This window comes from Scyliorhinus canicula, chromosome 3 (assembly GCF_902713615.1).
Source record: "Scyliorhinus canicula chromosome 3, sScyCan1.1, whole genome shotgun sequence".
NCBI classification, from domain to species: Eukaryota; Metazoa; Chordata; class Chondrichthyes; order Carcharhiniformes; family Scyliorhinidae; genus Scyliorhinus; species Scyliorhinus canicula.
Window position 1 is genome coordinate 115,099,339 of NC_052148.1, and position 21,538 is coordinate 115,120,876.

Consider the following 21,538-nt stretch of genomic DNA (forward strand, 5'->3'; position numbering starts at 1 on the left):
GGCTGGGCAGGCACGGAGGCTGCATCAGTCCGCGCCAGGGCTGCGATGCATGGAATGCTCTAAGGCTTCCATGTTCAACTGACCATTCCCAGCCAACTACCCCAGTCCCATCACGACCCTCCATGCACTCACTGCCCCCCCCCCCCCCCCCCCCCCCCCCCCCCCCACCCCAGCCCTGCAATATCCTCTGTGATTCCTACCAATTCAGGGTGCGAGCTCTTTATTGGTAGTAACGGCAGGTCTGATCCATGGGATGGAGGGTGATGACAACCCGCTCTGCGATGAACTCTGGTACTCCGCATCGTTTGACTACTTCTGACTGCTGCCCACAGCAGCACTCTCCACCATCTACCTGTGTGAGACCTGTATGCGAGCTGGCCAATCCATTACATGGTCCATTGTGCCCTTAGGGTGGCAATGATGGGATGGAGGTGCGGGGGGGGGGGGGGGGCAGAGGCTTTCGGATTAGAGAGAGGGGCGGGGTACTGGGGCAATGTGCGGTGTCCGACCTGAGGGCCCTGGCCAGTGCCCACCTCCAACATCCACCCATGTTCCCTCCTCCCGTATCCCCAGCATCTCCGTCACAGCCAACCTAGCCCATTCCTCTCATCTATTTGAAATAGCACCAAGACGCTTGGAACATTTGTGCACAGGTGTCTATTTTGAACATAACAGGTGAACATCTCTATAATGGTTTGTGACCAATCCCCTAACGTTATCCTGTGTGCTGCACCCATGTCAACTTAACTGGCATATAACTTTCTGGCCTTACGAGCCCTAATGCTGCATCTAGATGGATCCCCAGGTGACATGGTGCAATCCTATGCCGCCCGCTACCCATCGGATGCACCAGGAACAGAAGGGGGCGGGCAGGGTGGGAGGGTGTCCAAGGTGCTATGGTGTTTGAGCACGCTGCCAATCCTGGAGGCCCGACCAGGGTCTCAATGCTCGCAGCCAAGGAGCACAAGGATTCTGGGACAATGCCGCCTTCCTCTGTGACTGGCTCAGGTCAGCCAGCACCCAGGCAAGTCCAGAGTGATTCACGCCTGTTTTCTCGCTGTCGTGGGGACATAGTCATATTATCAGACAATTCCGCCGAAGAGATTTAACGAGTGAATAGAAACTGATCCAGAAACTAATGAATTGCCACAGCTGATGGTATCCATTTTGCCATCAGTGGAAGTAGCCCCTGGAAGTATCATTTCAACTTTCAGGAAGGAGAGAATCATGACTGAATATAATGATAAATAAGTTTAACAATCTTAAACAAAATGTGAACTGTAAAAGTCACAACTTCTTCACATAAATAACATTGTTGGAACAGATTGTAACTGAGTAAAGAACTCAGTTCGACCTTCTGAATTCTAATAACTGACAGAATCATTTATATACTAAGTATAATTTGTAGAAAACTAAACAAGCCTCCATAAAAAGTGCTGTTGCTGGAGGGAGCTCTGCCCACAAAACAGGGGTGTTTGAAACATTGCGCTATTTAACGGGAATTTGCCTTGTTTTCTGAACTGATGAGCTCAGCTCGCTGGTGCAGGAAGATGCCCTGATTTTTCGACCACCTTCAGCTACCCCACCACATCCTCCAGAACCCCCTCCCCCTACACTAGGCCCACCTCTTAGGAGGCCCTCGAGATACCCTCACCCCACTCTTAAAGGCAAGGCACGCCTGGGCCCGATCCCTGGCATGGGCAACCTAGCACCTGGGCACCTTGGCGCTGCCAGCCTGGTGTCCTGGCAATGCCCTTGCCAGCCTGACCGTGCCACCCATGTTCCCTGGCAGTGCCCAGATAGCAGTGTAAATGTGCCAGCGGGAGTGGCAGGATCCCCCCTTGCTCTGGACCTGACTACCCAGGGTTCTCTAATGGTCTGGGAGATCTCCCAGGTGCCATTGCACTTGGTCCATATTTGTGTAAACCAGTGCTAAACGACGCATGGTGAGGTCTCCCAGGAGCCGAGACGGTTAGTTCCTGGGCATCAGGAAAATCCGACGTAGACATATTTAAACGAGCATAATGTGATATTTAAATATGTTAATCTAGAGATCCAGATTGCGACGTCTCGTGAAATTTCGTGAGGCATTTTGAGCGTCGTAAGTCTTGAAAGGGGCCTCTCGCGAGATTCATCAGCCTCGTTGCATCACAAGTCAGGCGTGACAAGGCCGCTGAATTGCACCCTATATGTGGGGCATTACTAACAATAAATCATCAGTTTGAAGATCTATGCAGTGAAAACCGTCCTGGGAGTCATTAGGATAAGATAAACAAATAAATGTAAATCTGAATATTAAGATTAAAGCTGCAAGATTCAGAGAAGAACAAAAACTGTGCAGATGATTTGGCATAAAGCACAGACCAAAAAGCTGCCTAGGGTACAAAAAAGCATGTGAACATATACCACCACAAAAGATATTGCAAATCACAGGACAGGCAAAATCAGCTCAAACAAATTATCAAGATAGGTTATTGCTAATCGTAACTTGCATGATACAGGAGGTCTTGTAGGAGAGTGGGTTGCTGCCTAGTTTCTAAGCCAGAAGCTCCAGGTTTGAATCCCACCCAGAACTTGATTGCCAAGAAAGGTGCATTCATAATATGGCAAAACATGTTAAATATCAAACTGTAAATGTTTCGAACACATGTCAATGGTGGTAAGAGTGGGAGAGATTCCTGGGCAGCCATATGAGGGAACACATTTTGGAGCCTCAATCATCACTATTCATAGCTCCAGATGGCAATATGCATGCAAACAATGCATTCAGAATCTTACAAACTAGATTTCAACAGCAGCATACCAAAGTAACTGAATCTTATGAATAGATATTTTAACCATACCTGTCTGCTGGAAAACCTTAAAACCTACCGCTTTGACCAGCCTGTTGGTCATCAGTCCTAATATGTGGCTCAGTGTTAAATTTTGCTTGAGAAAACTCCTGTGGACTGCCTCGAGATATTCTGTTGCATTATGGGTGTTGCTTACACATGGAATTTTTACCGAACGACCAAAGATGTCACGGTGATCTTGCTGCCATGTGAAGAAGGTGCTGAGGCCAAAAGGGGCCCAAACGGCTACATTTCTTTTTATAATCCATGTGGCCCAACAGCGCTCCCCTAAGTCCCACAAAAAAAGCTTCGGCCCCTTTCTGTGGCTTTCACCATTTAATGAGTTCTGCTTACTTGTGGCAGAATTTCAGTTAATTAAAATTGATGCCTAAATATCCAGCTATCATTTGTAATATACTAAAAAAAGCCTTTCCATTTTCAGTTGAAGTGGTTTTGAGATAATCTGCTAAAAATTACACTTTAAAGTAAGGTGTAAGGAGGACTTAATAAGGAATATCAAGGTCTATTTTAAGATTGGATCATTTGCCAGATAGCTACTTCAGTAACCTATACTGCACAATCTGCACTGCAAGAAAAATTAAAATGGGACTTTGCTGAGATGCAGCACCATGTGATCATAAAAGAAACACGTAATGAAACGGAGTGGATAAATTCATTATTGGTTGTCAACTACATAAATGTTAAATTGGTCTATCTAGCAGAAGCAGGCTTGCAGCATTGGAATAAAAATAAAGATTGTAATGAATAGGAGCGCTATTGAATCAAAACATTGAAAGGTTACATTCCATGACTCAGGGCAGAACTGGGTATGGTTTAGGTAGGTGATGACTGCAAAACGAGATCATCCAGGGGCCCAGTCCATTGAACAGAAGATTAGAAATTGTGCTTCAAAGATGGGGTTCATGATTTTCAGATATTCCCCTGTATTATTACTGAACAACTTTGGGAGAATATCGGAGAGCATACCTGACTGCCGTCGCAATTTTGTTCAGCCCTAGAAAGACTTGCACCTGCTGAGAATATGCAAATCCCATTGCAGACCTGAAATGGAAGTAAAGTGAGGATGTTATGGAGCAGTTGATCTCAGAAGGCTGATCACCTTTTTTCAATTGCACTTTGCCACACAACTAAGTTTGAAAAACATTGCAGTGTTTGTTCCATCCAGTTCAGGCTTTGGGTGCAGGTAGGAAAGGAGGATTATCTCAATGAATAGTGGGGCAGAGTGGATGGACTGAATGGTGTACAGCAGCTCCTTTTTCTTATGATCTTATAATCTGGCAGGGTACAATAGGTGGTCGAAGTCTACTACATTTCAGTTCCCTCAAAACGCATTATGTGTTTTAATGCTTTATTTATTTTACCTATGAGATGTAGCTGCTCACTTTGAATTTTGGTTGTGAGTAAAATATTTTTGTCCATGTTGAGGGAGGATGCGTCTTACTGCGTATTATCTCACTTTCATAGCATTTCTCCAATATAAATACATATTGATTGCAAAGGCAATAGAAAACAGTTATACAGATTGCTTGTCTTGCCCTGAAATAGATCAAAATTAAGATAAAGTTAAAATGAAATGTTTTACACCCGACTGAATTTAATATTTAATTAATTTTGACAACTTCAGACATCTTTACAAGTCACCTTTTATACTTTAAATTGTGAGAGAGTTTGAAGTTCGCAGACTGAGAGATTGACCTTATGTGAAATAACAGTTAAGTTGGTGCCAACTTGTATCATAAAGGCCAATTTTTGTGGAGTTGGAATTGCAGAATTCTTGTCTCCATTTCTGATGATCCTGACTTTCGCCAGTGTGAGATAAGGGTGCAGGTGGCAAGCCTGCAACAAGCACTCCCGGGCCAGCTCCTGTTTTCCCACATGGAGTCAGGTCAACTTCTTCATGACTTGTGCTCACTGCCCCTTAGAGGAGTCATGAACCATGAAATGAAATGAAAATCGCTTATTGTCACAAGTAGGCTTCAAATGAAGTTACTGTGAAAAGCCCCTAGTCGCCACATTCCGGCGCCTGTTCGGGGGGGGGGGGAGGCTGGTACGGGAATTGAACCGTGCTGCTGGGCTGCCTTGGTCTGCTTTCAAAGCCAGCGATTTAGCCTTGTGCTAAACCATCCCCATAGTTTAGATTCGGGAACCTTTTTGAAAGGTAAGTTTGAAAGGTCTTACCAATTTCCCGCCCAGCCTCTCCCCATGGACCTTCATACTCTCAATTGCCATCTCAGCACCAACTCTTGCCCTTTCATGCCCATTTACCCAGTATGCACGATATACATAATCAAAGAGTAGAACTGCTGAGAACAAAATACAGCTATTCAGAAATATTCTTTGAAAATAAACTGCTGTTGTTACAACTCTATAACAGTGTCAATTAGACAGGCTATTAAAGTGTCAACAGCAGAGGCTTCAAACACCTCACACCTTTTAATCTTGACCAAGAAAGCACAACAACACTTTTACTTGCTCAGGAAAGTAAGGGAATTTGGCATGTCCACATTGACTCTTACCAATTTTTACAGATACACCATGAAAAACATCCTATCTGGCTGCATCACACTTTGGTATGGCAACTGCTCAGCCCAAGACTATAAGAAACTATAGAGAGTCTTAAAACATCATGCAAACCCGTCTCCCACCCATTGACTCTGTCTACAGCTCCCGCTGCCTTGGGAAAGCGGGCAGCATAATCAAAGATCTCTCCACCCAGGTTACTCTCTCTTCCAACTTCTTCCATCGGTACTTTTGGAAGGGGAATGAGTTGGCATTAAGCTGGCATGGAAGGTTTGAATAGCCATGGGTAGTGGTTGGAGGCTATAGGTTGGTGTGTAGTTGGGCATTGAAAACATGGAAAAACCTTGGGGTCATGAGTTGGCATGACAGACATGAGAGGCCATATGGGGGTTGGTGTGAGGGTTGAGGGGGAGTGATGGGTGAACGGTAGGGGACCTAATACCTTCTAAAAAAACAACCTGGAGAAAATCTCAGAGAGCAGGGATGGGCATCCTAACTAGCCCGCCTAGGCACTCGCCTGCTCTCATGGCTGCCTCGGATCGGCCTCTCTTGTCAGTAGGTCAAACTCTATGCTGCAGCACTCCATGCCACTGGAGCAAACATTGTTTATGACCAGGCACTGTAAACTAGGACAAGTCTGCCAAATTGGGACATTTCCTGTCAATCTACCTGTCTCAATAGCGAAAACCCAGCCCATCGAGACGAGGCAAGTTAATGTATTAGTTTGTTTATTCTTCTGCTACTCAACGACTATAGAGACGAACACAAGGACACAAAAGTTTAAGATTCCAGAAAATGGGGCGGCACGGTGACACAGTGGTTAGCATTGCTGCCTACGGCACTGAGGACCCGGGTTTGATCCCGGGCCTGTTTGTGTGGAGTTTACACATTCTCCCCGTGTCTGCGTGGGTTTCATCCCCACAACCCTAGGGTGTGTAGGTTAGGTGGATTGGTCAGACTAAATTGCTCTTTAATTGGAAAAAAATAATTGAGGACTCAAAATTTTTTTTTTTTAATTCCAAAAAATGATAGCAGTGGAAAAGGTTTGTATTTGACTGTGAGATAATGCAGCAGCACAGCAGTTGTACCTGTAGTTGGTGCAGATCTAGGATTACATTTAAATGAGATGGGATGGATTTACTTCTGGCTTTCCTGCTTTACTTTCTTCTGCATTAATTGATGGAGTACCCAAACAAAAGGACAGGATCAATTGTTGCTGAGGTGAGCCTCGGAGATTGGAGGAGCTGTGGGACTATGGAAGCATCGAAGATGATTGCTAGTCAGCCATTTGCTCCTTCAGCTCTCATTCGTCCTACTCCTCATCCCCTCCAGCAAACCTTTGGGATCTCAGAGCCTCCCTGTTCCTGCTGAGAGCTGACTAGCCTCTTGAATTGGCAGCTAGGCTTCTGTTTCCACTAGTGGTTCTCATCGCAAAGCTACCGAATGGGCCTATATCTTGCTGGCGATCCAAACCAGAAGGTCTGATTGCATGCTTCCTTCAGCAATCACAGCAGACCGTTGGTATCTGTTTGGTGCCTGACTGGAAGTCCAAAGGGAAAATTGACAGTTATACTGGTTTTGTAGGGAGGGCAAACTCATTTTATTTTTAGTGTTGAGCACAACAGAACATAATGATGACAATTACGCAATCAGTGGTTTTTTTCCCACAACTTCAGTTTGCTACACAAATTCTATTATTTTGTACTGATCCAGATAAATCATGTATAAACGTATGAGAGCTGGTGAAGAGGTTTGGAGAGCAGATGTGATACGTTATGGATACATTCCAGTGGGCTAAAGCAGAAACCATGTTGATTCTTTAATATGTTGCCCTTCAACATATTTACTGTACATTTGATCCAACGTATCTAAATCTTAATTTTCTGATCTGAAAAAAGCTATGAAGATCACTATTGAGACCATTTTGAGAGACCATTGGGCAGGATTCTTCGTTTCAGATGCCTGGACTGAATTGGGGGACTTCAATGCCAAATAAATTAGCGCCAGTCCCAGAGCATTTCATGATCCATTAATGGTCTAGCACCGATGCTACATGGAACTCTTGCATTTCCAATGAAAAATGGTGTTCGATTAGAAAGGGTTGGGATTGCCACATGAGAGGCTGACAAGCTGCAGCCACATATGAGTACTCCACACTCCACACACACTCATTGCAGCCAACAAGATGGTAGCATAAAGAGCGGCACCCTGGGTCGCAGAAGAAGAGCTGGAGACTCTGCTGCACACCGAAGAGGAGAGGTGGGGCCACCATATTCCCCGTGGTGAGAAGGAGGCTGCCACCCATCCCCATACACTGGGTCTGGGCACAAGTGGCAAAATCGTAAGTGCCATTGACTCTACTGCCATGATCCAACAGCAGTGCCTGAAGAAGTTGCACAACCTCCTTCGGGTGGCCAGGGAGAGTAGGCATCACTCACTCATTCACTCTCTCTCTCTCTCTCTCTCTCTCTCTCACTCTCACTTTCACACTCACGCTCACACTCTCATTCTCTCACTCTCCCTCTCACACACACTCTCACATACTCTCACTCCAGGAGAATGCGGCGCATAACCGCAGAGAGACGGAGAGTGAAGACTGAAGGGAAGCTGTCGGGCCTGCAGGTCGCGAATGGTGAGCCCAGAGAGAGGGCAGTCACCGAGGCGGCGGTCGGCGTCAGGCAACCAAGTGAGCCCCCACTCAGTTGCGATGTACTTACGGCAGGCGTGGCACGACACCCACATCACCATCTAAACAACACCCTGCCTTCCCCACACCTGCCCACCACCCCCACAGCTCCCCCACAATGCCCCACTCCGCCACAGCACCGACACACCACACCACCTCCCCCACACCACCCATGCCACGGCCCCGACCCACATTCCAATCATGCGTCATATCTTGTGTCTTGCAGGATCACCTGGCATCTAGACAGGCCTCTCTGGTTTTCCACAACCCCAAGCAGATTTCAGTGATGTGGCCAGCCTGACACACCCCAGAGCACCAGTACGGGAACGGACACCTTCACCATCCCAGGGGCACTCACCTCATTTTGCACTTTGGTGAAGAGGCTCCTGGGACACTATCAGCCACGCACCACACACATACTGTGGCACATCAGGTGGAGGTAGGAACCTCCGAGGGGCAGACGATGGAAGAGTGGCGTGACCCCAGTGATGAACAGCCGTCCAGACAAATCTTGGGCTTCTGGAAAGGGCAGTCCCATCGATGATGGAGAATGCAGACACAGAGCCAGGGACTAAATGAAAGGCTGTCAGCAACCATCCAGCACCTGCAGGTGAAATTGGAGAAGTCCAACTGCCTGCAGAGGTGGGAGGTGGTGCCACCCAGGGCAACACTTCATGGATAGCATTAACGGTGGAGGCCTTGGGGGCGTAGGTATCAACCATGGGTCAGGATGCAAGGCCTGGGGCAATCTGTGCGTGCACTGGCCGAAGCACATGACCTGGCAGGCTTGACACAGGCAGCTATCAAGAAGAGCCACTAGGACACTGCAGCAGCATTCCAGAGCTTGGCCCAGTCACAATGAGACTGAGAGCATCATCGGCATTGCCCGGGCACTGGCTGACCTGAGCCAGATCCAGAGGGAGGTGGCCCTGTCCCTGTGCTCCATGGCTGCGAGCATTAGGACCCACTTACAGGCTTGGCAGCTTCAGGTGGCAGAGGAGCCCAGGGGTTTGCACCAGTCACCCCCCCCCCCCCCGTCGCAAACAGTAGCCGGGAGGTGATTGGGCACCCTGGGGGAGGAGGTGGTGGGGACACCCGTATGGCTGGTGTGAATCTGCACAATCCACCCCCGCAACCCCCAACCCTGCCACGGTCATGCCTTTGGGAACATGTCCTATCTCCTCTCTTTCCCTCAGCAGCCAGGGTGCCTGTTCCTGATTTTGAAACCCACAAATGAAGCTCTCCGTTGGTAATTCCTCCTGGCAGAGGAGGAGTATCGCGGAGGTCCTGGAGAATACTGGGTCAGGCCCATTAATGATATGCCAACTGCATTTCCTGTATGGACAGAGAAGAATGCATTGACACCACTGTCAAGGCACCTGAGCATGGCATTCCCGGATATTCGGCTCATGCACAATTCTCTGCCTGATCGCATTTCACGATTCCTGCGTCGCTGGATGGAGAGATTTGTAATCCAGAGAGTGCACTAGTTGACTGCTCACTGAAAGAATCATATCAACAGTATATTAAGGAGGTCTTATCTGTGATACTACAAACACTGGTCAATTCAATTGTCATTCACCAAATTAAATGCTTTCTACATGACTTTTCTTGAATTGGCATGAGAGACTGATGAATTACACATCAGCTTGATAACGTTTTTAAAATAGGTCAGTGTTATGGGCCAGGGTTTAGAGAACCCCAAAGTGTATCATGGAGTTCACCTGACCCACAACTTTTAATAGGTTGTGGAATGGGGAGCACACGGCCCACTCTACAGGTGTAGTACAGCAGAGTAGGAAAAGTAATTTTTAAAGCAAAGAAATGTTTATTTTGTGAACTCAAGTTAACCTTTTTGAAACATACAGTGAACATCTTAGCAACCATCAATGCAAATACAAGCCCCAAAGAATACAGCACAAAGTAATCCTTAATAACTTCCCAAACAACATCCAGAAGACAGAAGAAACACCTTTTAACAAAAGCACATTAGGTTTACATTCACTACTGAGAACATTTAGAATTCTGAATTCACCAAATGATCAAGAGATAGTCTTTTCATGGCAGTGAGAACAGCAGTACACCTGCTCTGTCTGGCTTCAGCTCCAACACTGAAAGCAAAACTAAAACACACCCTGCAGCAAACAGCCTGAAACAAAAGTAAAAAGCTGACAGACAGCCCAGCTCCACCCACACTCTGACATCACTGATAAACACCCGGGGTGGGATGCTCCGACCCCCCGCCGGGTCGGAGAATCGCCGGGGGGCGGCGTGAATCCCGCCCCCACCGGCTGTCGAATCCTCCAGCGCCTAAGATTTGGCAGGGACGGGAATCACGCCACACCGGTTGGCGGCCATTGGCAGTGGCGCCCCCCAGCGATTCTCCGGCCCGCAATGGTCCAAAGTCCCGCCCGTTCTATGCCGGTCCCGCCGGCGTAGATTACCAGCAGGACCTGGTGGTGCGGGCAAGCTCCGGGATTCTTGGGGGGTCGCGGGGGGATCTGGCCCCAGGAGGTGCCCCCACGGTGGCCTGGCCCGCGGTCGGGGCCCACCGATCCGCAGGCGGGCCTGTGCCTTGGGGGCACTCTATTCCTGATTGCTGGCCGTGTAAGCCTCCGCAATGGCTGGCGCGAAGGTGAATCCCTCTGCGCATGCACGGGAATGACGTCAGTGGACGCTGACGCTCCTGCGCATGCGCGGACGCGCCAGCCGGCAGAGTCCCTTCAGCCCCGGCTGGCGCACACCGAAGGCCTTGCACGCTGGCCGGCGGGGTGCAAACCACTCCGGCACCGTCCTAGCCCCTGAAGGTGCGGAGGATTTCGCACCTTTGGGGTGGCCCAACACTGGAGTGGTTCCCGCCACTCCACTGCGCCGTTTCTGCCCCCCCTGCCAATTTCCGTAGAATCCCACCCTCATTTCTTAAAGGTACATTTCTTAAACACCCATTTCTTAAAGGTACTCTCACATGACACCTCCCCCCATGAAAAAAAAACAATCATCTTCAAGATGGTTTAATTTTTCACCTTTTGTTTTCACATCCCGTGAGACCATTCGACCCTGTCCGATTGTTTAGCCAAGGAAAGTGACTTGGGCCTTTTCAAATTGACTTTTGGCTAGGTTTATCACCAAACACGTCTCCTGAAGTCGATCGAATAACTCCATCAGATGTTTCAAATGTTCTGTCAATGTCTGGCTGAAAATTACCAGATCGTCGATGTATACCGCACAAGTGGGTAATCCTGAAACAACTTCGTTAGTTAACCGTTTTTCATGCCAAATGGCGCAACTCTGAATTGGTATATCCCATCTGGAGTCGCAAAAGCTGAAATCTCCTTCACCTTTTCGGATAAAGGTACCTGCCAGTAACCTTTAAGTAAATCCAGTTTAGAAATAAAAGCTGATTGTCCCACATTCTCAATGCAATCCTCGAAACATTGGATAGGATGAGAGTCCGTTCTTGTAACTGCATTAACCTTTCTGTAGTCCACACACAACCATTGGGTACCATCTGGTTTAGGTACCATCACCATGGGTGAGCTCCATTGGCTTCAACCCACTTCAATTATGCCATTTTTAAGCACACTCTCAATCTCTCTGTTAACGTGTGCCAATTTTAAAGGGTTAAGTCTGTATGGATGTTGTTTGATTGGAACAACATTTCCCACATCTACATCATGTATAGTCATTTTAGTACTTCCAAATTTATCTCTACAGACGTGATATCAATAACTCTTTCAGGTCAATCAGTTTTTCCTCTGGAAGGTAACTCAACAATTTATACCAATTTTTAAGAACATCCTTGTTTTCCAATTTAATTTGAGGTATGTCAAATTCACAATCATCTGGATTTGGTTCATCATTTTGAGTTCGAATCATTAAAACCTCCTTCTTCTTCTCTCCTTCCCTTTCAAAGTACCTTTTAAGCATATTCACAAAACACACTCGGTGAGTTTTCCTTCTATCTGGCATTTTTACCACATAATTCACCTCACTTAATTTCCTTTCAATCTGATAAGGTCCACAAAACCTTGCTTTTAAAGGTTCACCTACCACTGGTAACAATACTAAAACTTTGGGCAGCACAGTAGTGGTGTTAGCACAATTGCTTCACAGCTCCAGGGTACCAGGTTCGATTCCCGGCTTGGGTCACTGTCTGTGTGGCGTCTGCACGTTCTCCCCGTGTGTGCGTGGGTTTCCTCTGGGTGCTCCGGTTTCCTCCCACAATCCAAAGATGTGCAGGTTATGTTGATTGGTCATGCTAAATTGCCCTTAGTATCCGAAATTGCCCTTAGTGTTGGGTGGGGTTATTGGGTTATGTGGATAGGGTGGAGGTGTGGGCTTCGGTAGGGTTATCTTACAAAGAGCCGGTGCAGACCCGATGGGCCCCACCAGTGCCCCCAGCCCGCGCCAAAGCCCCACCCTGCCCGCGGAATGGCTCCCACCCGACTGTGGCGGTGCTGGACACAGTCCACAGCTGTCACGGCAGTTCATGAAAATAAAGAAGATAAGTGTTCCACACACCGTTGGGAACTTGGCCCATTAGGGGCGTAGCATCAGGAGAGGGCCTCAGGTGACTCAGAGTACGCCATTTTTGAGGGGGCAGAGCATTGACAGAACGCCGCCGCCACAAATTTTGGTGCAAACGGGGGTCTACGGACAATCGGCAAACGCGATTTCGGCGTCGGAAACCAGAGAATCCCGCCCCGGGACTCTCCAACCTCGCTCGCGGCTGTAATTCTCCAGTCCTGCTGAAAGTGAATAAAGTTTTGGCTGAAATGCCAAATTCTCTGTTCTCTCTTGCAGTTTGGTGGCAACGAACAAGGTTGAATCCTGGCCTCCATCCTTTTTTGTTCAGTGAATTCTCAATTTAAAACCCCATTTTCACTTTGTTCCCCATTCCAGGCAGTCTTTCAATTTTCTGCTAACCCTGAAAAATTTGGGATGACTTTAGGCCTACCATCACAACATTCAATGAGAACTTCAGCCAATACCAGAGGACTCTATTACTACTGACTTTTTTTCCACAACCTCCAACATTTACCATTAGTTTGATATTATTGTTTTTATTTTCTTCTTTTTCCTTTGAAAATGCTGGCATATGTACTCACTAGACTATTGGGGAAAATATTATCTGAAATGTATAAAGTCATATTTATTTGATGGTAACTAAAATCAATCCAGGAAATATTAATAATATTGAACATTTTAATGTTTGCATTATGTGGGTTATTTGGGGAAAACATATTGATTAGCATGGTTTACCTTGATTATGGCTATATAAAGGCTAACTTTCTATAAGAAGTATAATATGATTAAAGAAAACAAGATTGTGCTTAATTTGTCAATTTTTTGTTTATAATTCCTTGTGTTTTACAGAAAATTTACCCCCTTCCCTGACAAAGAGGCACACAGCATGGCTAATCTATGTTGGGCCTAATTATTGCACACATGGGTCCTCAGCCCTTTTGATTTCAATTCAAACAAAATGGTCGACATTGCAGGAAGATTTTTTTTAAAAAATACTTCCTCGTTTAGCACAGTCTTGTGTCTTGCTTAAAGAGCATCAAGGTTAATGATATCATGGAGTGAAATATTTGGACTGGGCAATAAGAGTCAGCAGAACAGAGCATGTGAGCTGGCTTCAAAACACAAAGTGCTGGAAAAACTCGGAACTCTAATAAGCATCATATTAGACTGGAAACATTAACATTCTGTTGGTTTTGCTAATTATTTTTCTGTGTAATTGATTCATAGACTCCTTCCAGTGCACAAGGAGACCATTCAGCCCATTGATTCTGCACAGACCCTCCGAAAGAACACCCTACCTGCGCCGTTGCCTCCACCCTATCCCGTAAACCCACCTAAAATTTTGGACAGAAAGGGGAAATTTAGAATGGTCTATCCACCTAACCTGCACATCTTTGGGCTGTGGGAGGAAATACGGAAATACGGAACACCCCCACAGGGACCCTTGTAATAGGGAGACCCCGCGTACAGGGATCCCTCCATTGGGAGACCCCCTACAGGGACTCTTGTAATAGGGAGACCCCCATTATTACACATTTGCATTAATTTACATCCTCCTGCTGGCGCGTGATCATGAACCCCAATCCTGGCACCAGCGGGGGGCCGGAGCATTTCTTTCGGATGGATGTCCAGATCCTGATTTTACCCGATTTTCCTTCCCATCGGGAAACACACTTCTGGCGTCCTGGGTCGGAGGATCCAGCGGAATGAAAACCTAGCTGTGTTTCTGTGGAGAAATTTGCCGGTTTTCAGTCAGAACCTGACATTTCACCGTTTTGTAGGAAAATTCTGCCCATGGTGCCTGGAAATACGAAGAGAAGTGACTGAGAGATATTTAAGACTGGTATTTGCAGATTTTTGTTGTCTCAGGGAATCATGGGGTATGGGGCACAGATGGGAATGTGGAAGCCCAAAATCAGCGATGATTGTATTTAGTGGCAGAGCAAGGCCAACAGGCCATTTGATATATTCATTTTCCTATTTCTTGTGTTCTTGTTTTCTTGAACGGGTCTTAAAATTTATTAATTCAGCTGGCTGAAGTGGTCTGAAGTGTTTTGCAAAAGTGACACAGGCTGATGTAGGTTTATGTCAGAGTTTTGTTTCTGTTGAAATCCAGAGAACCTAACTTCATAAAAACATTTATCTGCATTTTCAAATAAACTATAGCCTCTCCAGCATGGTAAAAATGGTGGAACTGTCTGAAAATGCTAATCACTGCGCCCGAACAGGTAACTTCCAATTTGCACATGATGTGGAAATGCCGGCGTTGGACTGGGGTGAGCACAGGAAGAAGTCTTACAACACCAGGTTAAAGCCCAACAAGTTTGTTTCAAACACGAGCTTTCGGAGCACTGCTCCTTCCTCAGGTGAATATTCAGGTCCTCCTTCACCTGAGGAAGGAGCAGTGCTCCGAAAGCTCGTGTTTGAAACAAACCTGTTGGACTTTAACCCGGTGTTGTAAGGCTTCTTACTGTGCCCAATTTGCACAGGGAGAGCAGGGAGGATGGTTAATAAAGGTGGGTGGGATCTTGCATACTCTCAGTTCATATAGGCAGCTGGCTATTTAAATAATCTGCTGCCTCCACACAACTCTCATTTAAAACCTGGAGTGTGTACGTTAGACCAAATGAGAGCAGGCCTGAACTTTGTGATTTAGATCGCCATTCCCTTTTGAAATTGTTAGGCCCATCTTTGGATCTGGTCCAGGGTCACATTTGGGGTAGGTCAGATGCCCTTCGGAATTGTTAAAAATAGGCATAAATGTGTGTAAAAATGTCATTCACTTATTACTATCAGATTCATTAGAATGGTCAACAGACGTGTCCAAATCAACTGTCAAAACTGTCAGAGCATCTGCCAAAATGAGCCTTCAGGTGGACCTATCAAGTGAACCAGTCAAGACAGTCAAGAAGTGGGGGGTTATGGGAATTGGTGGGGGAATGAGGTGGCTTGGGGGGTATGGAGTTTATGGGGTAGGCACAGGGGATGAGGTGGAATGGGTTGGCATGGGTGTGGCATGAGCAGTGAGTGAGGGGGCCGAGAGATAAGGACTGGATCAACACAGTGTTCGGGCACAAGAGGCAGGCCCTCCGGCCAGTCTGACTCTGCACCTGTAAGGATAAAGAGACAGCTTTCCAAAATTGATGCTCAGCTTTTTGGCCTGAATATGCAAGACGGATTAAGTAATGCTGGTATTACTGTTCTTGTGGCTTCTATACTGTGAGTGGCTGACAAAATTACATTCTACAAATTTAGGAAATTTAAGAATACCAGGTTTCAAATATTGACTGTTAAAAATACCGCGCCAAATATTTATTATAGGCCAGGCAAAAATTAATTTACAGAAAATGTGACAGAGGAATAGAATGGCCAAGCATAAGAATGTTTAAAATCTGCAATTTATTTTCATGCCATATTGGGCGGAGCCCTTAGATTGTTTCAGCACAGCTGGAGGCCTTTCAGACCATATTTGTTTCAGCCTGTTGAAAGCTTGATCCAATTCGTCCCACACCACAACCACCCTTTCCCTGTAGCCTTATAATGCTGCATAAACCAAAGGGTTTCCTTCTAGTCCCCTCCCTCCCATCCCACATAAACTGCTACTCATCCAGAATCATATTCGTTTAAATTTTCCAACTCGGGGGCGATTTAGTGTGGCCAATCCATCTACCCGGTGTGGTAATCACCACTGATGTATATATTGTACATAGAGGATGTTGTTATAGGTGCTTTACGGTAAGGCCCCTGTACTACAGGTACGGGGGGGTAGATCCCTGCCTGCTGGCTCCGCCCAGTAGGCGGAGTATAAATATGTGTGCTCCCCGTACAGCAGCCATTTTGTCAGCTGCTGTAGGAGGCCACACATCTCAGTGTAATAAAGCCTCGATTACATCCTACTCTCGTCTTTGCGTAATTGATGGTGCATCACCCGGCACATCTGTGGGTTGTGGGGGTGATACCCACGCAGACACGGGGAGAATGCGCAAACTTTTGCACAATGGGCCGGGATCAAATTCGGGTCCCCGGCACTGTGAGGCAGCAGTGCTAACCACTGCACCACCGTGCTGCTCTCGCATCCATAGTTCTGCCATCTTACTCTGCCTTCAGTCCTCACAGAGCTCTACTGACATTCAGCGTTCATTTTAAATACCTTGTCAGTTACAAATCTCCCACAGCGTTTGAGCATCCCATCATTGTAACCATATCTAAACCTACAAATCAGCTCTCAAAAAGAGAAACACTGCAGAAGCTGGAGCTCTGAAATACAAAAAAGCAGAAAGTGCTGGAAAAACTCAGTAGCTCTGGCTGCATCTGTGAAAAGTGAAACAGTTAATGTTATGATCAAATTGCATGGTGCTCCAGCTAATAAGCAGGCTGAGTATATAAAATGAGTCATGTTAGGACCATTGGATGTAGAAGGATGTTGAGTGGAGATTTTAACATGAAGCCAAGAAGAACAGTCTTGTTGCTCCTGACTCAACGTTCAAGAAGGTATTTCTTTTAAAATATATTTCTTTTGGTAATAGCCTCCATTGGTCACTTTGCTTGTTCAAAACCGACTAATCCCGGATGCAGCAAGCCATATGACCAATGGGTTTGGGTCTGAAAACAGGCTATGGGCATCTTATTAGCGTATTAGAGGGAGCAACACCTGATTCTTCTGGCCACTGGGGACCACTCTGCAGGGCCCAATCCTATGTAGCTTTGAATGTGTTTCCAACACTATTTTGACAGGTAACACTAGCTGCTAATTTAGACCTCTTTGCACCGATATTCCATTTGGAAAATGGGTGCAGAGAGATTTCTGTACCTTCAACCTACAAAGATTAAAACATTTGCAAAATTTCAACCAGGCCTAAGGCCTGAAAAAGGTTTGGGCCTTTTTACCTTGCTGCAAAGTACTACCAGTATAATGGACTGGAGCTGACAATTGTGTGCAAATCTGACAGGCTGACTGCCAAATGGTATCATTGGTTGGGGGATAAAGCCAGCCAAAAAGTAATAACGTCTTCCTTAGTTCCTGTTTGCCCATTCGTCTGCCAACTTTAGCCGAGACTTTGATGCACACTGAAACATATGTGATCCTTTTTCACTGTTTCATGCAAGATCAAATAACATTTTTTGAAATTATAAATTAATGTGATTTGCTTGCCAGTTTAGTACGTACTCCTTTCTCATTTCGACAAAAAGTCAACATTAACAACAATAAGAAAAGATAATAAAATAAAAGATACAGGGCAAACTGTTAAACCAATGCTTTGGACTGAATTTGTTTTCCTCAATAGAATATATTAAATCTCATCACACTGCATCATAGTTTTAGTGGAAAAGACATCAGTCAACCCTGATTTGAAAGAGGTCTGGAATATCTGTCTTGTCTGAAATAATCACATTACAATTCCCTCCAGTCCCAAAAATTCTGTAGTAAATACATTTATTTTGTTTGCTTTACAGTCTCTGTCCCCAATTTATTTATTTATTCCTGGGTGTGAACATCACTGGCTGGTCCATTCCATTCAAATTGCCCTTCAGCCAAGTGGCCAGTTAAGAGTCGCATGTAGTCCAGACCAGGTTAAGGTAACAGATTTCCTTCTCGAAAGGACATTAATATTTTACAACAATCAACATAGTCATCATTAGGCTTTATAATTCTCTATTTTATTTTGGTGGAGTCATTTGCCGTGGTGGAATTTGACCCAGGTCCCCAGATACTGATCCAGTGACAAAACCACTGTGCCACCTATACTGATTCCATGCTAACAATAGAGCTGATCTGCCACTAAATTAGTTATTTAAATTGCAATCAGTTAGTAGCCCATGTGATGAGAAACTGAAAAATTAATTTCAGAATAGAATACAAGGGATTTTTATGGTAGGGGATGGGGGGGGGGGGGACACACAGGATTGACGCCCGGCTACTCCGTTCCCCTGCTGGCAGTGGGTCATCGCGGTTTGCGCCCCGCACCAGCGGAAGGATACAAATGAGTCATTTGAACCCATTTGCATCCCATTACAGGTTCAACACTAATTTCTCCACACCCCCATGATGCTGTGGGCCGGGATTTGCGCGGGTATTGAACAGTAGCAGGTATCTGTCAGCGTAATGAGAAAAATCTTTATTAGTGTCACAAGTAGGCTTACATTAACACTGCAATGACGTTACTGTGAAAATCCCCTCGTCATCACACTCCGGCACCTGTTCGGGTACACGGAGGAAGAATTCAGAATATCCAATTCACCTAACAGCACGTCTTTCGGGACTTGTGGGAGGAAGTCGGAGCACCCAGAGGAAATCTACCCAGACACAGGGAGAAGGTGCAGACTGCACAGACAGTGACACAAGCTGTGAATCGAAACCGGGTCCCTGGTGCTGTGAAGCAACAGTGCTAACCACTGTGACATGGTGATCTTCGTGGTGGGAAAAGCAGTTATGTATTTAAGGAGGATACGTCCAAAGTCCATTGCAGGGATGCCCTCCGCCTACAACTTATTTCTCTTTGAAAATGAATTGGAGCCGTGGAGACCAAAGGATCTAAGGGAGTTTAAAGCTTTGTTATACATTTTAACTTACTAACAGCTGCTGCTTTCGACACTTCTGTCTGAAGCAGCAGGTGTATGGGACTGGAATGTGAAAAAGAAGTGATTTTTCACTGTTTCTGCTTGAACTGTTCTTTAGCTACCAGGCAGGGATTACTGATGGGGAGTGTCTCTGATATGTGGCTCCTTCAAAATATAGGGGGGGGTTCTCTAATATGGGGGGAATCTTGATATGCGGGAGTCTCTGTTGTACGTTCTCTGTTGGGGGTCTGATGGGAAGTCTGGTGAGGGGTTACTGATGGGGGTTTAGTTGGGGAGGGGGGTGGTCAGCGCACCCTGATTTGTGCATGCTGGGCATGGGGGTAACCTGGCAATTACCATGGTGGGTGGGGGAGGAAGACCCTACTTGTCAGCTGGGGTGGTGATGGTGGGGGGGGGGGGGGGGAGGTGTAGGATTTGCAGTACTGGAGAGAGGGAGACAGCCACCGGACCCCACTATTGGGCCACCCAATTTGGCGGCCTTGTTGCGGTATTTGGAACGGAATCCCTTATGCTCCCCCCGCCGGGTCGGAGAATCGGCGGGGGGGCGGCGTGAATCCCGCCTCTGCCGGCCGTCGAATTCTCCGGGGCCGGAGAATTGGCGGGGGCGGGAATCGCGCCGCGCTGGTCAGCGGCCGCTCACAGCACCGCCACCCACCGCCCCTCCCAGTGATTCTCCGACCCATGATGGGCCGAAGTCCCTCCAGCTTAAAGTGGACTAGGTCCCTTACCGGTGGGACCTGGTGGCGTGGGCGGGCTCCGGGGTCCTGTTGGGGGGGGGGGGCGATCTTGCCCCGGGGGGGTGCTCCCACAGTGGCGTGGCCCGTGATCGCGGCCTACAATTCATGGGCGGGCCTGTGTCGTGGGGGCACTCTTTTCCTACGCGCTGGCCGTGTAAGCCTATGCAATGGCCTGTGCAAAGGTGAATGCCTCCTGTGCATGTGCAACGATGACGTCAGCAGCCACTCCCATACATGCGCGAACCCGCGCCGGCTGCCAGAGTCCCTTCGGCCCCGGCTGGCACGGTGCCAAAGGCCTTCCACGCTGGCCGGCGGGGCGCAAACCACTGCGGCGCTGGCCTAGCCCCTGAAGGTGCAGAGGATTCCGCACCTTGGGGGCGGCCCCACACCGGAGTGGTTCATGCCAGTCTGTCCCACCGGGACCCCCCGCTCCGCCGGGTATGGGAGAAACCCGCCCACAGTCTCCCAAGTGTCCAGCCCATGGTTATTTTAATCTATTATTCCAAGTATATGTTTTTGTCATCGGGGCTGGTTTAGCACAGGGCTTAATTGCTGGCTTTGAAAGCAGACCAAGGAAGGCCAGCAGAACGGTTCAATTCCCGTACCAGCCTCCCCGGACAGGAGCCAGAATTTGGCGACTAGGGGCTTTTCACAGTAACTTCATTGAAGCCTACTCGTGACAATAAGCAATTTTCATTTTCATTTCATTTTGGCGTACAATTAATTTTCCAATAAACACATTATCATTTTTAATTATACCATATCTCTGATCAGTTATAGTGCTACAAGAAGGAGAATGAATCAACAAAAAGATCTGAAGAAGAGTCAAACAGACTTGATACGTCAACTCTATTTTATCTCCCTACAGGGGCCTCACGGTAGCATGGTGGTTAGCATCAATGCTTCACAGCTCCAGGGTCCCAGGTTCGATTCCCGGCTGGGTCACTGTCTGTGCGGAGTCTGCATGTCCTCCCCGTGTGCGCGTGGGTTTCCTCCGGGTGCTCCGGTTTCCTCCCACAGTCCAAAGATGTGCGGGTTAGGTGGATTGGCCAGGCTAAATTGCCCATAGTGTAAGGTTAATGGGGGGATTGTTGGGTTACGGGTATACCGGTTACGTGGGTTAAGTAGGGTGATCATTGCTCGGCACAACATCGAGGGCCGAAGGGCCTGTTCTGTGCTGTACTGTTCTATGTTCTAGGTGCTGCTGGAACAGCTGAGCTTTTCTAGTATTCTCTGATTTTGTTTCAGATTCCAGCATCATAATATTTTATTTACTGCAGCAAACCATAGTTTTTTTTGAGTTAAATGCTGACCTTTCACATCTGAGACCATGGCCAGTGACTGAATAAAAGTCTCCTCTGACAGCTGTAAAATTAATTTGGAAATTTCAATCCAGTACCTTATTGGGGATCAGGGGTTATTGGGAAAAGGCAGGAGAATGGGGATGAGAACAATATCAGTCATGATTGAATGGCGGAGCAGACTCGATGGGCCGAGTGGCCTAATTCTGCTCCTCTGTCTTATGGTATTATGAACCCCAGCACAATGTTGGCCCCAACAGTTGGGATGGAATTATCATATTTTCTCAACATTGCACCGTAGCTTCAGTGGAAGATTGACAGAAACAACACAAAGCA

General features: G+C 46.9%; 1 protein-coding gene across 1 annotated transcript in view; it reads left to right on the forward strand.

Annotated features, from left to right (window-relative positions):
* Nucleotides 1-21,538, forward strand: part of LOC119962886 (zeta-sarcoglycan) — a 1,211,045-nt gene that overhangs the window by 730,272 nt on the left and 459,235 nt on the right. The gene's annotated exons all lie outside the window — the stretch shown is intronic.